This window comes from Panthera onca, chromosome D4 (genome assembly GCF_046562875.1).
Source record: "Panthera onca isolate mPanOnc1 chromosome D4, mPanOnc1 haplotype 2, whole genome shotgun sequence".
NCBI lineage: Eukaryota > Metazoa > Chordata > Mammalia > Carnivora > Felidae > Panthera > Panthera onca.
In genome coordinates this window covers 68,678,537-68,700,199 of record NC_138351.1, presented here as the reverse complement: position 1 = coordinate 68,700,199, position 21,663 = coordinate 68,678,537, and the positions used below count along the sequence as shown (strand labels likewise).

Genomic DNA, 21,663 nt, shown 5'->3' with positions numbered 1-21,663 from the left:
CTACCCCAGCAGCAGCTCAAATCCGACACCAGAAAGGCAGGGCTGCTGACATCCAGAGCTACTTAACATAAACAAACATGAAGTCCACACTTGGGTTAGGAGATGCGGCTAATTTTAGACGACTGTTTCGTATCTGATGAAACGGAGCCTGGGCTTCTCTCTGGTGTAGGGCGGCCCTCATGCCTACATTTAACCAACCCCACCTCCAGATTTTCTCAACTATGGAAAACAAGTGGTCAGGTAGCTGAAAGAAGGAATTCATTCCTGTGCTGTGAGGTCTCCACAGACAAAGTGTCCAGTCTGTTTCGGCCACCAGGGCTGCTGAGGCGCTACCAGGGGCTGATGTGGAGAGGATCCCAGCATTTAGGACCATCTGATGAGAGTCAGGCCCTGCTGTTCTTCCGCTGATCAGCGTCTGAGGCAAGTGCCTCACTCAAAGAGAGGCTGTGAAAAATCCTCCAGGGCAGGCACAGAACTTGAGAGGGCTCTTGGTGATGAAGTGCAGCTCCACTGGTCCCATTCCCAGGACAGCTCTGGAATACTCCATGCCTTGAATGCATACAAAATGTAGTCTTACAGATTAGAAACAAGTGAGATACTGTGTTTGACTGGTACAAGAATCCACTTTTCCAAGACCCGGTGAATCCTGTACTCGCTCTCTCGCTCTCTCCTCCCTCCCTCTCTCTCTCTGCCTTTAACACAGCTGTGAAGTCCACTGAGTGTCCAGCCAAGTGTATTTGGACCGTCCTCCTCTCTCAAGCCAGTGACGGGACCCAGTTCCAGCCTGGTGGCTTGATGTCCTTGCTCATCTGCTTTCAGGTTTAACAAGAGAAAATAATCTATCGCTTAAATTGTAGAAGCTTTCTTTCCAGGGGAACTAGACAGTCCTGATGGCTCCCTCCAGTTACACAGCAATTATGTAATTGCTAAGCTTCTGCAGAATCACTGGAACCTTTCTGCAGCCTTCTACGGACTACAGCTGCAGCCCAATGTTCTGAGATGATTGTAGCCTTTGAACGGATGACCGGTCTCAAATCTGAGCGCAAAGGGCCAGACAATGGGATTCCATCTCAAGCACAAAGATGCTCCTGCCTCACGAAGCCCTTTCTCCTCCTCCCAGTCTGTGCAGCTAACTCTTGCCTTTGCCTGCCCTACATGTGTGTGGAATGTGGTTCACTCTGTTTATGCTGACAGGTTCCAAAGGAGGCAGAGAATCAGCTGAAGTTTTGCCATGGACCATGCACAAGGTAATCATTTAACACGTAATGTGAAAGCTCCAGAAGAGGACAAGATGCAAGGGGGTGGGAAGCATCTCCCTAGGCTTCCTGCACTGGCATGAAATGAGTGCTTCCCTTCCTTCTGCCAGCTCCAATCCTTCATGTTGACATTACACATCCTGTACTGTAGATCCACCCCCATGCTGCCGCTTGCCCAGCTGAATTATCTCCTGCGTCACAGCGGTGGTAACAGAACTGCTGGCTCGGCAGACGCGAAAGCACCATTTCAATGCTTAATGCATTCAGCAACTGGACATATTACCAGTGCGTCGGGGCTGGTCCGTGGCCCTCCCAGCAGCCATGCAGTACTCGACCTAACCTTCTGCTAACCAGATGGTCTGTTTGCCTCTTGGGACCAAACCATTAAACTTTACTTTATTAAATTCTATCAAAATGTGGGGACAGTTTACAGCAGTGTGTCTGGTTCATCTCCAACAGGGTTGCTAAGATGAAAATGACCTAAAAATATCTGGAAACTCTACTTCACACCAACAGAGAACAAGATATTTTGGAGTAAATATTTAAATGGCCTGCCAGATTACGTACCCCGGCAGCATTGACTACACGGTTAGCAAATTATATTGTAAATATATACACACAAAGACTCCGAAATGCAAGCATCTAAACAGGAATCCATTTCCCACTGGCTAAAGCCACAGTTCACCAGCCCCTGGCTCCAAGCTATTTAAAGGTGGCCAAGGACACCATCTCCATCATAATCACCTCAATTACCAAAAGAAAGGACCCAACACAACTGACAGCGAGATCCCACACCACCCCCTGCGTTTGACCACCCAGGCATACTGAAGGCGTGCCGAGGCACTCCAAAGGTGCTCAATAAATGTTTGACGGACGAAGAGACGGATGGACACACGTTTCTCAAATACAAGAGCACCTATAAAACACGTGGTATGCCAGTGAGGACATTACATTCTTCCCAACTCTATATCATCCCACAACTGCTAACTAGGCGTGCAGAGCCAGGCGGCAGATGAATGGCAAGGAGCAAGCCATCTGCACCAGTGGCACTGGATGGCCGCTAATTGATCACTGCAAATGAACTGCAGAGGTGGCCATTTATTGGGTACCTGGCAGGGTGCTGGGTGCTTTACATACATTATGCCTCTTAGCCTTCGCCCCAGAGGGAATGCCATTTTTAAAGATAAGCTGGAGGCTAGGAGCAAATTAGGAGCTCGACCCAAGTTAAATCAATCACTTTTCTACTACTCTGTAGTCCCAGATAAGTAAGGGCCTTACCAGTTGTAAAGAACCGAGCACATGTGAAGGCGGCATTCCCAAATATAGCCCTTACCAAATTCCAAGGAAATTGGAGAAATCTTTCCACTCTCCGATTTCCAGGCATCCTAAGAAGTCCTGGTTTCAGCTCCTACTGTTTCTCCCATGTCTTATATTCTTGAGGGCATTCCATATTATTATAACCGGCACCACACCCCACAGCTACACCACCACCACCCTGGTAATTTTGGGGTCCACGCTCTGAGACCCCAAATCTCTCACTCGAGGTCATTCTAGAGATCTGAACACCAGTAAATAAATGCATGGTCTCTTCTCTCCTTAAACATCTCTGGAGACTATTTTAAAGTGGCAAGTATAAATTTTTTATAATTAAAAAAGTAGTCCATTGACACCCTTGTCTCCCTGGAAGTTCTTGAAATGTAAAAAGTTTTTAATAAGATAAATAAATAAATCTTCACGGGTTAATTTGCTTTTAAAGGTGAAAAGTCCCTACACTGTTTTCACCAAAGAACCACTTAACTGGGGCACCTGGGTGGATCACCCGGTTAAGTGTCTGACTTCAGCTCAGGTCACGATTTCACTATTTGTAGGTTCAAGCCCCATGTTGGGTTCTGTGCTGACAGCTCAGAGCCTGGGGTCTGCTTTGGATTCTGTGTCTCCTTCTCTCTCTGCCCCACCCCCCACTCGCTCTCTTGTCTGTCTCTCTCTCTCAAAAATGAATAAACATTAAAAATCATTTTTTTAAATATTCTCTGCTTCTTCCACCACTGTCACCAACCACCATGCTGTCACCACGGAGGCCACCAATAGTGTTCTTCTGACTTGGAGCAAATGAGTTTAGGTCAGTCCTGTTAGGCCCTACCATTCTACATTTTGAAATATCATCTACCCTTCAGGCACTCTAAAGTTAGCCTCCTTGCCCAAGATCTCAAAGCATCTGATATTACAGTACATGAGTAAGACCAAGTAGACATGGACTATTACTAAAATAAACGTTTGAGGAGCGCCTGGGTGGCTCAGCCGGTTAAGCGTCCGACTTCGGCTCAGGTCATGATCTCTCGGTCCATGAGTTCGAGCCCCGCGTCGGGCTCTGGGCTGACAGCTCAGAGCCTGGAGCCTGTTTCAGATTCTGTGTCTCCCTCTCTCTGACCCTCCCCCGTTCATGCTCTGTCTCTCTCTGTCTCAAAAATAAATAAACGTTAAAAAAAAAATTTTTTTTTTAAATAAAATAAAATAAAAAAATATACATTTGCACAGAGAAGACCAAAGCGATTCTCAGCAAGGCCACGGGACAGTCCTCAAACTGGCTCAGGGCAAACGAGTAAAGCTACAGAGAGGCCTCCATAGCCACTATTTTCCTTGCAATAAACTCAGCTTTCTCAGACAAATCGTTTTTGCCAGATATGATGCCAAACTATAGGAGCAGTAATAACATCTTTCTTCCAAAATGCTCAAGAAAGTTCATGTTGATTAAAAACTGTTCTCCCACAACATTTCAGGGAATATACCTCTGCAAGGTTGGGACAGTCTCTGTTACCATGAAAATGCGCTATTCCCAGAGGATATGGCATCATCCTCAGGTAGTTTACAAATCCCTACTGAAGACCCCAATACAGATAGGGAGCACTGCAGGGTCCACAGTCAGGCAGACCAGAGGCTCCCAATCTGGCACATCTCCCTGCGAATGCACAACAGCAGTGAGAACCGTTCATCAGTTAAGGCAAGACATGGCACAAAGTTAATCAGGAGGGACTCAAAAAATGGAGTTTAAGACCAAGGACAAAACAATTCACATCTGGCAAAGCCCTGGGAGATCTCTACCCCGTCTTCTCTATCAGTAAGGAAGGAAGAAGCTATCATTTTTCAAGTGCCCATTATGAACCGGGATCCTTATTATACACATAATATTTTAGTCCTTATGTCAGTTCTACAGATTCATACTATTATCTCCCTTTGATTGGGTAGGAAATCACGGGAACAGAGAGGTTAAGTGACTTATTCAAGGTCACACAGCTAGGAAGGGACAGAGACAAACTTCATCCCGTGCTTGTGCAGTCCCAAAAAGTATGCTCTATGTACTACACACGACTTTCTTCTTCTTTTTTTCAATGTTTCACTTAGTTTTGAGAGAGAGAGCATGCACGCAGGGGAGGGACAGACAGAGGGGGACAGAGGATCCGAAGCCAGCTCCACACTGACAGCGGAGAGCCCTATGCAGGGCTCAAACTCACTAACTGTGAGATCGTGACCTGAGCCAAAGCCAGACACATAACCAACTATGCCACCCAGGCGTCCCCACACCACCTTCTTAATGAAGACCACAGCACAAAGAACTTCATGTTCCCCCAGAAATTCTGAAAAATTTGTACTCCTAATGTTTCAGCAAAAAATAAGCTCCTTCTCCCAGAGAGAATATATACATATACATTTACATAACATATATATATAAACACACATGCACACATACACCCAAATATACAGTAACCAAATTCTAAGTTGTTCAGACAGTTCAACTGCACTCAAGTTTAGCCATGGTGTGCAAATGTTCAGTGCATTATTTTTTCATATAACTGCATGTCAGAAAGGGAAAGCTGCCAAGTGACAATCTGTCCCAATGATTCATGGTATCACACTGACATACCCACTTCTGATACAGGTTGTTGTTTGTATTTCCTAGAAATCATTGCCTTCATTAGAGAGATAAGCAGGAAATAAAGTCCCCAACAATGACATGTTCTTTCTCTACTGGAATAACTCTAGCAGCGAATGTCATGAATTTGGGGGATAGGAGGGTGTGGATAACAGAAAGTTAGAAGTTCTCACTCTGTTCCTCAGACCTTAATGATCACGTTGATAAGACAGTATCTTAAACATGGATGACTGTTTTTTATTTTAGGACTACACCTTATAAAGTAAAGGCTCTATTCAAATGAATCACATTAAATCTACTGAACAGGTGTCATGTGCTAAGAAAAAATAACCTAGCCAATTTTGGATTTTTATGCTTCAAGATTCCTATTTGCTGAGGTATTAATGTTTTACTGTCCTATTGGACTCTTAAAAACGTTAAGTATCTTTCTGTAGGCATCAACACTAGCTACAAGATGTGCATGGTCACGGGCAAAATAAAGTTACCACCAGTCTTTCTACTAAAATGGAGAAAAGATGATGGGAAGGTGGCAAGAAGGGGGAGAAGGAACACAGAGGAACACCTGGGAAACATTGGAAATTCACCGTTCAGTAGCTGCTTCAAATAAGATCGCTAACACTTACCTGTGCTAGGGTCAATTTTGATAATTGTAGTTGACGTCTAGAAACGGGGTTATGAATATAATTATCATGAAGCAGCAATTGGGCAATCACAACCTAATTAAGCCCACTGACTAGATTATCTTGTTTTTCCCCTAATAATCACATAACATTTAACACTTGCTAATTTCAGGACCTATGGGTGATGTTCCTTCATTATTAACAAGCTACAGCCACCGGTCAGAAAAAGAATGGGTGAGCTACTCAAACACTTGAGTCAACCAAGGAGTAGGGATGAACGTCAGGGACAGGTGACATTTGTCATTCAAAACCAAGTCACTTCTCAGCCTCCCAAAATTACTAATTAGGGGCAAAGCCCCAGGAGAAGATGGCACCAAGGATGAGAACTTCCACGCATGTGAAGCATCCAACTCTGCTTTCCTAAATGCGTGCCATTTCATGTGGTGACGGCAATGTGCTTTTTCGCATTACAGTGGAATCTGCCTTTGAAGAGGTTTCCTTTTGTTTTCAATAGAATGGAAGATTCCTCCACCAAGCCGAAATCCATAGACTTTAAACACTTACCTCCTTGAACATGCCCTCCCCCACCCTGACTCTCACGTTGAGTGTATTCTCCCAATACAGAGTCCTACTCCCAACTGGATACCACTGCACCCACAAAGATTGGTTGATTCAGTTCACCTTCACTTTCTGCAAAGCTCCTGAGGGTAACCTGGGTAGATCTCTCTTCAAAGAATCAAGAGGAAAATCGGAGACGCATGTTAAGAACTGGTCTTTGAGACAAGCTGGTCTGAGGGAGCATCTTAGAGGGCTGGCCACTACTGATTAAGGTCACAGCAGATGCTACCTAAGGCTCTTAAATCAGAAATTCCCCAGCTGGAGAACCACATGCTTTGGTATATAGCTCAGTGTTACTCTCTTCAACTATGTCATTTTTTTTTTTTTCCTGAGGCTTCCCCGCCCCCCCCCCCCCCCCTTAAGGGCCTTTATCTAAGAAAACAATGGTTTTGTTAAGTTTGGTAAATGATATGGGTGACAGGTGAAAAAATGGGTGACTCTCTGGCCTCCTCAGTACACTTTACAAACAGGACACATGCTTACCCTTCTACAAAGGTTTTGGGTGAAGTCAGTTGGGAAGAGATCATCTAAACAGATCCATAGCAAAGTTAAAACTTTGTAAAACCACCACTAGTTGCTCTGAGGTTAAAGAGTCTGCTCAGCAATTAATGCCCAACCGCCTGTCTTACAGGGAAGCTACTGTCCTGGATATCTTCGGGATATTTGGACCTGCTCCAGCTCCCTTAGTACAACTTGTTACTCTGTTAAGGGCATTTGTGGTCATCCATGAACAGCAGCTTCCTTACTGTACTGTGATGTTTCAGGGAGAGGCAAATAAAAACCAAAACATTCATCATGTCTCCATGATCTAAATAGAGCACATGGTGATCATGAAAGGGCGTAGGGGATATTAGCACCCGTGCTTTGAAGAGTATCTATGCTATTTTCCAAAAATGACCATCAGACAGGGGAACTAACTTTCAAATGTCTGCGTGGCTTTTGGAAACATGTCTCATGCTTACAGTAAACCAGAGGCACTGAGACTTCCAAAAGGGGCCCTAAGAAGGAAAAAAAATAAGATACCTTCTTTACTTAAGAAAGAAAAGAAGAAAAGAAAAAAAGAAAAGAAAAGAAAAGAAAAAAGGAAGAGGGAAGAGAAGGAAAGAGAAGAGAAGAAAAGGAAAGAAAAGAAAAGAAAAGAAAAGAGAAAAGAAAAAAAGAAAAAAAAAGAAAGGGGCGCATGGGTAGGTCAGTCGGCTAAGCATCTGACTCCTGATTTCAGCTCAGGTCCTGATCTCAAAGTTCATGAGATCAAGCCCTGCATCGGGCTCTGTGCTGACACTGCAGAGCCTGCTTGGGTTCTCTCTTTCCCTCTGTCTCTGCCCCTCCTCTGCTTGTTCTCTCTCTCTCTCTCTCTCTCTCTCTCCCTCTCTCTCTCTCTCAAAATAAATAAATAAATGTTAAAAAGAAGAAGAAGAAAAAACAAAAGTCACACAGTATATCTTTTTTCCATAACAGGTAGGTATTCCTTTTTAAATATCCACATGTATAACTACTTTATAATTCTGAACTTCACACAGTACAGCTTAAAAATATTCATTCTCTAAATTTCCTCATACATGGTCTCTTGCTGTTTTTCACCATCTCCTCTATAACTCAGAACAAAAACAGGGTACTCTTTAGTTAAACACACTTTGTCAAGCTATTACAGTAAGTTATATCTCTCATATCAACTAATAGATTACAATTAATTTTCCATTATACTCAAATTTCCCTTCCAGAACACCAGGATATACTACTGGCATAAGCAACTGGAAGAGATAAACCATCAGGATTATAAGCTATTAGCATCCTAAGTAATAACCACGGCCAGTTCCCACAAGCTGAGGGCCAGAAGGTAGTGCCCCCCGTGTGTGATCCTGGCTCCCCATTTTCTAGCTCCACGACCGTGGGTAAATTTCTTTACCTCCCAAACCTCAGTTTGCTCTACCAGAAGAACAGTCCCTGGTTCATATGAAATGTTAAACAAATGCTAACTAGTTTAGTTAGCGCCAGAGAAGTAGTATTTTTGTAGAAGGTCCGTGTGATACTCTTACTCCAGTGGGGCTGGCAGAAGTTTTTGATGAACTTATTGTATTTATTCCTTTTATAGATGGTATTCTTACCCAGCACCAGAAGTGATAATATTCAATTGACAGCAGAAGGGGGAGAAGTTCTGGCAGCTGAACTCTGACATTCAGATCAAAATGGTCTCTTCCATGCAAATCCCTTTCCTGGCTATCATTATCCAATACCAATTAACAGTCTCCACGGAAGACAAAATACGACAGAAACCACTGAAGAGAAAAAGGTTCTGGGTGATAGGTACTTGTTACTGAAATCCTTACATAATCTCTGGCTGGTATCTATTTCTGGCCATCTTCGGTCTCTGGCCCAGTGTTCAAATTTTACCCCACACGAGGGACCCTAGACCAGGTCCAATCTGGGTCGGGTGATTCAGACTCAATTTCTGACTAATTGGTCACAACACAGAGGGATGGTGTCATTAGGGATCAGGAAGACTAACCATTCTGGGATTGACTAGTTCTAGCAAACAGCTTAATCCCAAACTGGACTGCAGGTAACTGTCACACTCCGTTCCTTTCCCCTCGGAAAGAAGCGTGTCTTTGTTCTTCATTCCTTCTAGCACTCAAAGCGTAGGTAGAGAAGCTCTATGGATAAGTTTAGAGAGGACTATCACATGGTCTGACCATTAATAATGCAGCTGTTTTCTGCTGTGCTCTATTCTCTACTTCGTTCCTTTTCCAGGAAAATCTCCACCTAGGCCCACTTAACCAGTTCCTTCAAGTTTCCATCTGTCCTCTATCAGAAAGGCCGATTTCTGAAGTCACATAAATGGTCTTCCAAGTTCAATTCTTTTTTTTTTTTTTTTTCTCCTTTTTAACAGTAAGAACTGACCAAAGACTGGGTCTGAGCACTGGTCTTCATTTTTCACGTGCAATAGGTACCAAATTACAAAGTCTTTTTCCACTTGCTTTACTGTTTTCTTAAAAGCAATACCTTTCTTCTTCCTGCAGGCTCTTCCCAGTGGACAGACCTCTTCTACTTCGACTTGTCAATCATTCCCCTGCCTCTCTTCTTCTTTTCCTTCTCCCGTCCAAGCAGGCTCTCCTTCCCAGCAAATTTCCACCACATAATTATGGCAATGCTTTAGCCTACTTTTCTGTTAGCTTAACAACCCTGTCTATTTTCTACTTGTGCTGATGCTACTGTTTGCTTTTCTGACGGGCTAATCCGTGTATCCTTTCAAGGCCTAACTTCCCCTACCATGATAGCAGCTGGAGCTCTAATTCACAGGTGCCTTCCAAAGCTTTTCATTAGCAATAGAAATGAGATGGTTTAGAAACCCATTTCTTAATCTGCAGGTGAGTATTGGAACCTTTGTGCAGCAAACATCTTTCAAGTATCCCACATTGTACCACTGCACAATTATTTTCTGAGTAATAAGTACAATGTTATAGGCACATTTATAGTGTTAAAAGGGAGAATGTTCCCTCAGAGGGAATCGGCTCCCACCCCCCTGCCTCTGGCATTTCCCAGCTCAAGAGAGAAGCAAGCCCTCAGCTGACATGAGCAAAAATGAATAAATGGCAACTTTACCTCCTGAAATCTGAACAGGGAAGAGAAAAATTCCAAAATGTGAAGGCCTTAGCTCCTGTTCTGGTTCAACTGGCCAGATGAGGGCTTAGGGAGTGAGGTTGGCCTTCCCCAGCTGGGCTCTGTGGCAGATAAGCCTCTCCACAAATCCCGGGCTTAATTACTTCTGACACAGTTGTCTCGCCTGGGCCTCCAGCTCCTTTTGTGCTCAAACCAATATGAATCCAAAGGTAAGTCTTTGCTTACTCCTCTTGGACAAATGCTTAATTTCCTACTAAGTGATCCTAACGCATTTTAATCAGGATCTACCAGTTCCTAGTAGAATTTTCCCCATTTTCTTTGCATGGTCTTTGCAAAAAGTCTCCGCAAAAGCTTGGCAAATAACTTTCTGAATTAAGCCGTCTTCATCTTCAAGTATTTATTTTTTGAACAAGTAAGTCAGTGCCCACCAACCTTCCCTACACCCCAAGAGTAGGCTCTGTTCTTTGAATGAAGTTGGGGCTAAGATGTGGACAGGCACAGCAGTATTTTATTAATATCCAGAAGCAGCATGCAGGGAACTGAACAAGCAAACACATGAAAGCAAGGAAAAATCAGTATCAAAATACCCATGACCTGGCACAAAAAGAAACCTCCTCTCCAAGAATAACTCAAGAAAAAATGTCTCCAGCTAGGAATTAGGCAAGAACGCTTTGAAGACACCAAGGAAGCTGCTCGCCAGAATCCAAAGGCAGTGCATTTGCAGGTGACCATACCTATATCCTCTTCCCCCGCATCACTCTACCTACCTCTTGTCTTTCCAAGTCCTGAAAAAAACCAACTTTGAGTTGAAGTCACACATCCAAAGGCTAAAAAGCTTATGTATGTATGCTTCAACCAAAAAGGACAGGAGACCTTAGAAAGTAGACAAATTTTATGATAGTATTTCTAAGCAGAAAATGTAAATCCAAAGCACTTCCCACTGACTTTGCATTTATCAGTGTGTGCAGTTCTCCAGAGACAAAGTTCAAGGGGACAAGAGATTCAAAAGAGCTTCCTAGTAAACTGCAAATACCGTCTACATTCATAACAATCCATTTTCCTTCACTTGGAAACTTCTGTTCCTGGGTCTTATAAATTCAGGAGACAGTTCAATCTGGGATTATCTTCTTCTCTCCAATGCCCCCACCCCCTCAACCCCAACCCCAACTTTTTTTTTCTTCCTTCAGTACTGGCATGCAAACCATGCTGTTTTAACTTCTTTCCTGTTCTCCCAGTTCTTCTGGAACATTTTATTTTCGACAGTCAACTCATTTGGAGGAGTGCCACACTGAGGTTCAACTGTTTATAGCGTTTCTGTGTTTCTGCCAGAAGTCCACATCCAGCACTACCTTCTCCAGACTGCCTCCTGGATTAAAAATTTATGCTTTAGTTTGGAAGAAGCTTAGAATATGTGGAAACTTCCAAACATCACTCTTCTTTTTACACAAAATGACTTTCACTTGTCCAAGAGGAATCAAAAGTGGAAACCCATTTCACCCTTCCTAAAGTACTGTCCTATCTCCCTCTCTCTCCCTCCCTCCCTCTCTCTCTCCCCGGTTAAATGTTCCCCATGTTGTTAAAAACTCACTTTAAGGATGACCCCATGACTTCATTGGGGAATGGCAAATAGCTAGCCACCGGTCTGCAAGAGAGAACCAGGCTCCAAGAAGATACATGGAGGGCAAATTTTTGGAGGAGTCCGGAACACTGGAAAATCACCAGTATTGTTTTAGACTGGATTTCACTCTCTTGGCCATTCATCAGTATTACAAAATGGCATCTCTGAAAGAAGCCAATTTATCTGTACCATGTTGCAAAAGAGATCCTCTGAGTCCAATTGTGGGCACTTTTGTAAGTTGCAATAGACCCAGACAAACCTCCAAAGAAGGGCATTTGAAAAGGACTCCCAAGCCCTGGATGACTGAACTATAGTGGGGAGCAGGACAATTAAAAGAAAAAGCGCAGTCTGAACCCAGTATCTATGACTCGACTGCAAGTCCCATGAACAAAATTGGTCTCTGGAGTGTATTACTTCTATGAATGAAACCATGCTCAGCCCCAACATGTTAAATTCAACTGACAAAAAAACCAATACTCCTGCCCCACTAGGGTTTGATTACAGAGTTTCTCACAGAGGCTTTCACTCTGGAGAGGAGAGCTGGTGTTTCACAAACCGCTACAATCATATGCAGGGGGGTGGTGGAAAGGGCACTGGGTTGGGAGTCAGCCGACCTGAGTTCTGGGCCTGGCTTTGTTACAACTGAACCTTCTGACCTTGGGCAAGTCACTGCACGTCTCTGTGCCAGTTTCCTCTTCAATAAAATGCAGGGGGAAGGGGAGATCTGAAATAGATGATCTCTCGGAGGCACAAAACAACTAGCTTCTCAATTAGACGTTCTTAATATTCACCATTTACAGTGTACCTGTTAGCCAACTTTTAAATGATTTTTATATTAATCTCTACTTAGGGAAAAGTACTTTTGTCCATCGCTCCCAAACTTCAGCTTAATCTGGGTGCTCCCTGGAATTCTTCAATATTACAATAAATGCCTCTTTTCTTTTCCTTTCCTATTTTTTTAAGCAACCTTCCCCAAACTAAGGCTTGTGCTATTAAAAGAGCTCAGAACTTCCCATTTCCTTGCTAGGGCTAAAATTAAACTGTCCATTCCTTAGGGCCCAACATAACATCTGCCAGATGTCTTGGCATATCACACAAAAGGAATTTTCTCCTAGCATTATCTATTCTCCTCTCTATTTTCTCATAATCAATTAATAGGTCACCAATGCCAGCTAATGTTTCTCTCAAAGCCACCAACTTCTTAAGTATGTGAACCTCAAAAGATACTTGCCTTCACACTTATACACACACACACACACACACACACACAGGCTGACTTTTTTTCCAGTTCACTATCACTAATGATAGACCCTGGAAATATTTTCCTCCCCCTCTTTTGAATTTCCTTAATTTCCACATACCAATCATCCAATCATGTACCCATGTCAGATCCTTTGCAATCTGAATGCATTCTTTATATTATTTCCTAATTTGTGAGTGTGGCAGTGTGAAATAGCACCTCTGTTCTCCAGTTTTCAACGTGAAACGTTCAATACAGCTTTGTCCATGTTCTGTCCCAGGAGGCAGTGAGCGCTAAGTCTGATAAAGGCATACAGCACAAAGAAGATGAGTAAGGTTACCTTAACCAAGAACTCTCAACACCAGGAAAGAATTCAAGACAGACTAGACTCTATTAAACTCCAACATACAGAAAGCAGAACTCTTCCCAAGGCAATTTTGCCATTATTTTCTTTCAGGAAAACTGACCACAAAGACTCTAAAGTCCATTAGTAGGGTTGGCTTTCTTTTCCCCTACTGTCTTCCAGAAGACTCATTAGAAAGAAAGATACACACACACACACACACACACACACACAGATACATATGTGTATGTGCATATATATTTTTTCTTTCTTATCTCAAAGTTCTTTCCAACTCCAAGGGGTGTGGAAAAAAACATGTCCTCAGGGAATGTGGTCAATAAATTAGATGGACATAAATCTAACATGAGAAAAATTGTGGAATACAAAGATCCAACGAGCATCTTTTCTACGGCAACGTGCCTCACAGCTCACATATTTCTCCAGAATGATTTCTCTTTATGATATATTAGAGCCATGGAAAAAATTTGCATAACGAGCCTCATCAACTTGATGCCTCAAAAACAAAACAAAACAAAACAAATCTCTGAGCCTTGACATCAAATAAAAATGTTCAATTTGACACTCTGTATTTCTCTCATAGCGCCTTATCCAAAATACTTGTCCCATTTCGAACGTGTAGCCCTAGAAAAATGCAAGAATCTTTAACATTAGGTGCTTCCCATGTTGATGAAGCGCATCAGGGATGAACATGTCTCTTAGGTAACCAGTTAGAACATTATTCTCAAACTCCAAAATGCCTCTTAGATACCACATTTTTTCCCTCCAGGAAATCTCAACTCTAAGACTATCTGTAAAGACACCAAAATATTTGGTCACAAAGTAAAACATGTGGTGAGTCTACGTGCTAGACTAGCAACCAGTTTGTCAAATTTTTTTTCACACCAAAATAAGTAATTAACCGGCTGTCCCGGTAGCAACAACAACAACAAAGATATCATGGAAGTTTGCTTCAAGATCAACCTACAATGTATTTATGTTTACATACACAGACGTGGTTAATTAGATGCAAAATTACCTGGTAATTACTTTCCCAAATAACTCTTTTTATTCCACTGCCTTGGAGCTTCCGAGTTGGAACGAGTAGCATCCACACACACACATTAGCAAATTTAAGTGTAACGTTGATGACGTCCCACTCAGGAGCAGAAGCAATGGTATCAAAAGACAACATTCAAAACTGATTAATAAAAGGCATGATTCCAAAAAGTAAGATTTGTCAAGTGCTCTGGGAGAAGCCCAGGTTTTTAATAAAGAAGCAGAGATCTGAAGAGAAGTATTTTTAAATGAGCACACACATCAACTGAAAATCTTGAAAACCATACGTCTTCGTCTGCAAAAAACAGGGTTTTACTTCATTGACCATGGACAATTATCAGCTAAAGAACCATGTATTTCTCCTTTTCCTCTCATACTCCTCAGAAGAACAATAACCCTCAATTAATGACACAACAGTTTGGTTTGAAAAATGTGATGTTGTCATATACAGCACTGTGCCTTTACTGAATGACACTGCTACCAGCTACTCAACAGAATATAATTACATCTGGAATCTAAAACCACTTCAATATGCACAGAAATACTGGAGACATAGGAACTTGACACACACATACACACACACACACACACACAAATCTGACACACAATGAGAAAGCAAAGCAAGAAAAGAGCTGGTGTAAGTCGCTCGCAAATGTGTTCCTTATTTCTGTTGAAGCTGGTACCTTTCTATGTTTCCCCTTAGTTGAAAACAAGGTCCAATCAAGCCTCCTTACAATATATTAATTGGTTCTGAATCTCCTCCAAGGTTTCATTCCAATGTGGAGGCTTCCTCACCTATCTCATCAACAGTCCACCTAAAATTCTCCCAACATCTTCCCTCATCCTCAAGATGGCTACCTTACCTAATGGTAAAGCAACATCTCCATGGTTGGCTTTTATAAATTCCTCAAGCACTTCAGGATTTTGTTCTTTACTTGGATCAATTACATACATTCTCTAGAACTAATCTGTGAAGAGCTCCAGTCAATGTGTGTGGACTGGGGTAGGACTGGGTCCTTCCTTCAAATCATCCTCACAAAATGTCTTCCTAGAAGACTACTAAATTCTTCCCAGTTAAAAAGGTGAAGATACCTGGACACAAGGTTTTCTCAACAGACAAAATATCTTAAAAATTTGTTTCCATAGTGACATTGTTAAGAAGACATCTGATATTTCTGAAGACTTACAGTACTTGAGAACACAGAAAAAAAGAGCAGAATGAAAGGGAAGGGGGAAAACAAAGGAACTAAAAGAAGGCCTTAGACACAAATGGAACAACCTGAAGAGAAATGTGGACTCTGGAGAAACTGGTGTCAGTCAGTCCTAGAGTCAGTTCCTCTGAGATCTTGCAGGATTTGTTGTTGTTGTTGTTGTTGTTGCTGTTGTTTTCCCTTTTTGCAGAAATCAGCCCACACCAGACAATAAAGTCTTGCAATGCATCAAAACATGATGATAACCAAGCCCCAGAACTCCGAAATCTCAGCTGAGGGCCACCACCATCTTCACCATGAGGAAATAACATTTCCTGGTGACTTTCAGGAGACCTGGAGCAGCCGAAAGTTGTGTGAAGACCTCGGTGGAAAATGTCTAAGGTTTTGCCTTGCCTTTCCTGAAGGAGGTCAAAACCCTTCAGGTCCACTCAAAAGGAGAAAAAAAATTTCCAAAGTTTACTTGAAAATGGAAACAAACGCCTCAATAACTTGTGAAAGCACTCCTTTGGTGGGAGAAAAATCTGAGCAGCCCTTACAAGTCCCTCATTTCCTCGCATAATGAATAGATGGTGAGGAACCACCACAAGATTCCACCCTGGAAAAGAAGGAGTAGGCAGGCAAGCCTCCTCCTCCAGCCATCACCAACAGAGCTTCAAAATGGAGACATCCATAATTTTATAAACACTTCTCATCTCAGCTTTGTCTCCTGGAAACCCGCTCTCCTCCATTTTCTGGTGGAGTTACAACATGACACGGCTTACCTGACTCAGTTCCCAGCTCTCAACCAAACTAGTCGCTTCCTCCAAAAACCTGCAAGCCACCTCCAGAAACAAAACCAAAGCAAACCAAACAACCAACACAGACACTCAGACACAACCCCCGGGAGCCCTGGGAGAAAGCCCCAACTGGTTGGTCTTTTCCCATCCCAGACGCGTGCTTAAAAATAAAACTTTTTTTTTCCCCCTTTGGGTAGAGGAGGAATATAAAAGGAACTCCAGGCAGCCTCCCTCCCTCTCTGTAGGTTAGAAGCTACAATGAAAAGAAAATGAGGGTTCCTTCAGGAATGGTGAAAAGCCTGGAGAATGAACGTGAGAAGGAGCTTTGTGTTTTGGAGTCTGGACTGGAACCAAAGCAGACAGCTTGCAAATGGAGGACAGGGAGATAAAGAAAGGGAAAGAGAGGGGCTGCTCCAATGGGGGGCGGCTGCGGCTTCCCCTCGCGCCTGGAAGGAGGGCAGACCCCTGGGAACTGCACCAGGAGTGAGGCGACCCCCAGGCCCCTGCCTTCTTTTCTCCCTTCCTCAGAGAGCCAAGCGTGTGTAATGGCTTCTCCTCTCCAGAAACCGTTGTCCTCCTGCACCAGACGCTTCTGAACCCCCAGCCTGGAGACAGCTCCTCAGCTGCTCCTGAACCTGCGCCCCCCACCCGGCCCGTGCCCCCCGCGCCTCGCCTCTCTCCTCACCAGCAGCACCAGCAGCGGCAGCAGCCACCCCCCGACACATCCCGACCCCGCATCCCAACTTCGGGGAGAGAGAGAGAGAGAGAGAGAGAGGAGAGAGCCAAATACCTGAGGAAGGGGGGGGGTGCCAATCCGCACGGCTTTGCCATCGGGCTTGGGGACAGGCAGACAGAGAGGGGGAAAGGAAGGAGAGGGACAGAGAAAGAAAGAGGTCAACCCGCTCAGGTCGGGGCGGCTCAGAGCGCTCCCTCCTCTGCCCCTCGCTCACTCCCTCCGGCTCTCGGCTCTCGGCTCTGGTCCCCTGGACTCCCGCCCTCCGCCCCCCTCTCTGTCCCTACTCCTGTCCCCACACTCGGAGCATCCGTCCTAAGCCTCCAGCCCTCTTCTCACTCATCTTTCATTTTCTCTTCTCTCCATAGAACTACACGAAATTAATTAAGCCACAGCGCTCCGCTCCCCCCAGCAGAAGGAGCAGCCAGCAGGAAAAGCACAGCCACCTCCACTGCCACCACCACCACCACCTTCTCCTCCTCTTCCTCCCTCGCTTCTCCTCCTCCTCTTCTTCCTCCTCCCCCTCCTGCTCTCCCTCCTCCCCCTCCTCCTCCTCCTCTTCTCGCTCGCTTCTTCTCTTCCAACAGCCAGTCCATGCAGGGGACTTCCTCTCCTCCCCGCTCCACCAACCCTCCTTGGCCGAATGAATGAGCGCGTTTGTGCCTCCACCGCCCCGCGCTCTCCTCCCCGGAGCACTCGGACCACCCCGAGGTGGTTGTTAATTGCAGTAACTTACAGAAGAAGCGTCCCGGCGCCGGGAGGTGTTTCGGGTTCTCCAGCCCCACCGCCTCCTTATCCTCTTTCTCTTTCTCCTCTTCCTGCTCGGGTTATTGTTGTGGAAGTTGTTTGGGAGTCTCATGTGCTTCTGCCGGGTCTCAGCAATGGAGGATCGCCATCTTCCCTGCCTTCCTCGGCTCCTCAGACTCGCTGCAGCTGCAGATGACCTGAGATATCCGTCTCTCTCTCCCTCTCCCTCTCTCTCCCTCCCTCCCTCTCCCTCTCACTCTCTCTCTCTCTCTCTCTCTCTCCCCTCTCTCCTCTTCTCTCTCCTCTCCTCCCTCTCCCTCGCGCGCTCTCTCTCTCCCTCCCTCTGTGTCTCTCTCTGAATAATGAGCAACCAGAGGGAGAGAGAAAGCAAGACAGAAAGAGAGAAGGAAGACAATCTTCTCCTGCCACACAAAACGCCGGAGCACCAGGGGGTGCGCGAAGCCTTTCTAATAACAACAACAACGTGCAGGAGACGGGAAGAAAAAAGAAAGCAAGAAAGAAATGAGGAAAAGAGCTGGGGGGGGGGGGGGGGGGTCAGGAAAGAATTATCCAAGAGCTGGAGAAGAGCAGAAGGAGAAGCTGGAGGAGATGCTGAGGCTGCGGCTGCTGTCCCCCCTCCCCCCCGCCGAACCCCAGAAGGAGGCAAGGTGGTTGCAAAGTTAAGGCTGGGACATTGTCTTTGTCACTCAGAGCAACACAGAGCCAGGCCAGTGAGATGCAAGAGGAGGTGGCGGCGGCGGCGGCGGCGGCGGCGGCGGCGGAGGAGGAGGAGGTGGTGGTGGTGGTGGTGGAGGAGGAGGAGGAAGAGGAGGAGAAGGAGGCAAAGGAGGAGGAGAAGGGGAAGAGGGAGATGAGATGAATAAAGACCTGCGGAGAAGGCGGTGCGAGGAGCGCGGCGGCCGGGCTGAGGCGTGCGCGCTCGCGTCCCGGAGGCGCCCGGCCGCCCTGGCCGGCAGAGGAAGCCCCCAGTGAGGACCCTGCCCGGCCGCTCATAGCTCTCCCACCATCAGCCCAGCCCGAGGCGCCGAGCCCCGGGCCCAGAGAGTCCCTCACACGCATCCATCTAGAGGCCAATCTTTGCAAAGAACATACATGGGGAACTAGAGGTTGCAAGTCTAAACCCAGATCAACCACGTGGGGCTTTTTAATCCCTTTCCAGCTTGCGGTGTGAGTATCTCCAGTGAAAAGCTCAAATTGTCCATTACTGGCACGTATTTTGAAGTCTTCTCCCCCGAAATAAAGGCTCATTGTGCATTTTATTTCTTTTCTGATATGGAGAGGGGGGGATGGGGGAGGGAAAGAACCCATCATTCCGAGCTTCGGAACCACCACTTTATTTTCCTAACTTGTGAAATGTTTTGACGGCGCACCAAAAGGAAAAAAAAAAAAAAAAAAAAAAAAAAGCCTACTTAAATAACTTTACACCCTCCAGCCCCGCGTTGTTTGCACTTTCTGGCTGATCATCTAAAGGCTCGGAAAGTAACAATCAGCGCTTCTAATGATAAGGTGTCATGGTGTTGAAGACAAGAGAACCAAGATGAAGCTTTCACACCTTGAATTTTTATTTAGTGTAATTTTCCCCAAATCGTGATGAACTATCTCTTTTGCAAAGGAATGGGTTCCCCCTCACCCCTCACCAGGTTGAATGTCTCCTAAAGCTTTAATTTGATGGTGGGGGGGTGCCTACACTATAAAAAAAAAAAAAATCAATACAGCAAGTCAGGAGCAATTGAAGTTCAAGGGCACGGGCTGGTTGTACCATTTCTATTTCTCGCATCCCCGAGTTGGACATCGCCAGCATCGGGAGAGAGAAACACACAGCGCGCAGGGCAGAGACCTTAATTAAAGTTTCTTTTGTCCGCGTCTGAATTGGGGGATGTTGCTGGATTCCTTTGCATTGGGGAGCGCGCATCCGGTGGAGAAGGCGCGGTGTTGAAGATCCAGGGCCAGATTGTCCTCTTTAATACTACCTCCCTCCCCGCCCCCCCCCCCCCTTCCAAACAACAGTCCGGGAAGATATACCCATAAACCCATACAATAAAGGGGAGGAGGAGACGCGCGCGGAGTTGGTTCCCATCGGATAGCGGGCTTTCATAAACAGATCCGAATCCGCATTTTCCAAGATTTTCCCCAATCGTTTATTCCGGGGCAGAATCTCTCACCCAGAGGCACGATTTCACCCCCTTGCCGTCAACACTTCCTGCCCTTTTCTCCTCCCACTCACATTGAAAAGCTTGGGAGCCCTAAAAGGGTGTTGATGGCGGGGGTGATAAATAAATAAATAAATGACACTCTACGCGTGCGGTGGAGAAGAAAGGAGGGGGAGGGCGAGGAGAGGGACGAGAAAAAGTAGGGAGAGGAGAACAAGGAGGAGAAAGCACAGAGGCGAAAGGGAGACTGGAGTCAAAAGAGAAGAGAAAGAAGAAAGGAGAGAGGAGGAAGGTAAGGCTGCTCAGAACTGAAATGCCCGTGGCTTTGTGCAGAACTGGGAGGACTCCCTCCTTCCAGGTGCCCGGAGGGACCTGGGGAAGTCCTTCTGCCCCGAGCTCCTCCCCCGGGACCCCAGGGGTGTCTGAGCGCCAGCAGCCGCTCCCCCACAAATTCCTCGTGGCGACGAGAGGAAGCGCGCCAGGTCTCCGCCGTCCCTTCAGTGCCCCAGCTGATAATTTACCTCTTTGTCTTTAATAAAAAGCTGACTTTCTCTGTCAAGCCCTGCACCGGAAAAATAACAATCGTATTTCAGGTTGAAAGCCCCTATTACTGCACGTTTGTGGAGGCTGTGATAAAACCTTCCTCGACGTGAAGGTACCTCCTGGGCTGGCTTGGGTCGGAAGTCCTAAGATGGGGGCCGCCCTTCCCCGGGGGCAGGGGCGCACGGAACCAGGCGGTGGGGAGGGAGGAGGAAGCGGCCGAGGTCAGAGGAAATCCAAGGCTCCTGGGGCACCGAAGGGCTGCCCGCAGTCGGGGAATGAGCCCTGGGGAGGAGCCTTTTGCGAGAATGTGAGCGCGCCCCAACACGCCTCAGACCTCATAAACCCACTTGGCAAAGACCCGGGAAGCGGCTGGCTGACCGACTGCGGTGAACTCGAGAAATTAACCTGCGCTACAATTAAACGGGCTGCCGCCCTTTCAGACTCACCTCCAGCGACCGAGACAGAGAGCTCCCGAACCGGCCGTGGGGGGACCTGGCTCCTCCCTCCCGTCCCAGGAGAAGAGGACAAAAAGGGGAGATGGACTTGGAGATGGCCCCGCCCTTCAAACGCTCCAATCCTTGGAAACTAAACCTCCTCTCCAAGCCTCCACGTCTAGAAGGGACAAAGGCAGCGAGGAGATCCAGAGACCGATGGGTGGCTTTCGGGCTTCTCCTGTGGGTACATTGGGGGAAAGGTACAAAGGCTAAGTTCCCATTCCAAATACAGGACAGCCTTTGGAAGACCATCTTCTGGTTTAGAAGCAAATTGACTTCCCAAAGCCGTGAGGCGACTGTTGCAAAACTCCTGCAAAGCCCTGCTGTTTGAATGTGGAAAGGCTAAATTTTCAATTAATGATGCCATACACAATTTCTTTCGACTTTTTTGGAGTCACAAGTGCCTTAACTATCTAACTGAAATATAACAGAAAGAAATTTAACATGGTTGGGGATTAGGCTTTTTGTTGTTATTGGGGGCAGCTTTCTTTCAAATGATAGTAAAACAACTGGATTAAATAAAAGCTAGGTCAGTCAAGGAAAGCGCTGGGGCTGAAGGTTTTAGTGAAAACCTTGATAAAGTTGGCACTTAAGTAACTGTAATTATGCTTTGCCATTAGCAGACCATTAAGATAACAGGAGAAAGTTCGCACCTCTTGTTATGTCATTCCTTAAGAATTTTCACAAAGAT

The 21,663-nt window shown here is 45.6% G+C and overlaps 1 protein-coding gene across 9 annotated transcripts in view; it reads right to left on the bottom strand.

The window, feature by feature from the left end:
• Window positions 1-21,445, bottom strand: part of ZNF462 (zinc finger protein 462) — a 140,446-nt gene extending 119,001 nt beyond the window's left edge. For 3 of the 9 annotated variants that reach the window (XR_013551706.2, XM_078436608.2, XM_078436610.2), the window contains exon 1: window positions 17,754-18,993. The gene's annotated coding sequence lies outside the window, so the exon portion shown is untranslated. Of the gene's footprint in view, window positions 1-17,753; window positions 19,010-20,924 lie in introns of those variants that run through there. The other 6 variants (XR_013551707.2, XM_078436611.2, XM_078436609.2 and 3 more) reach the window with 5 other exon arrangements.
• Window positions 21,446-21,663: the final 218 nt, after the last annotated feature.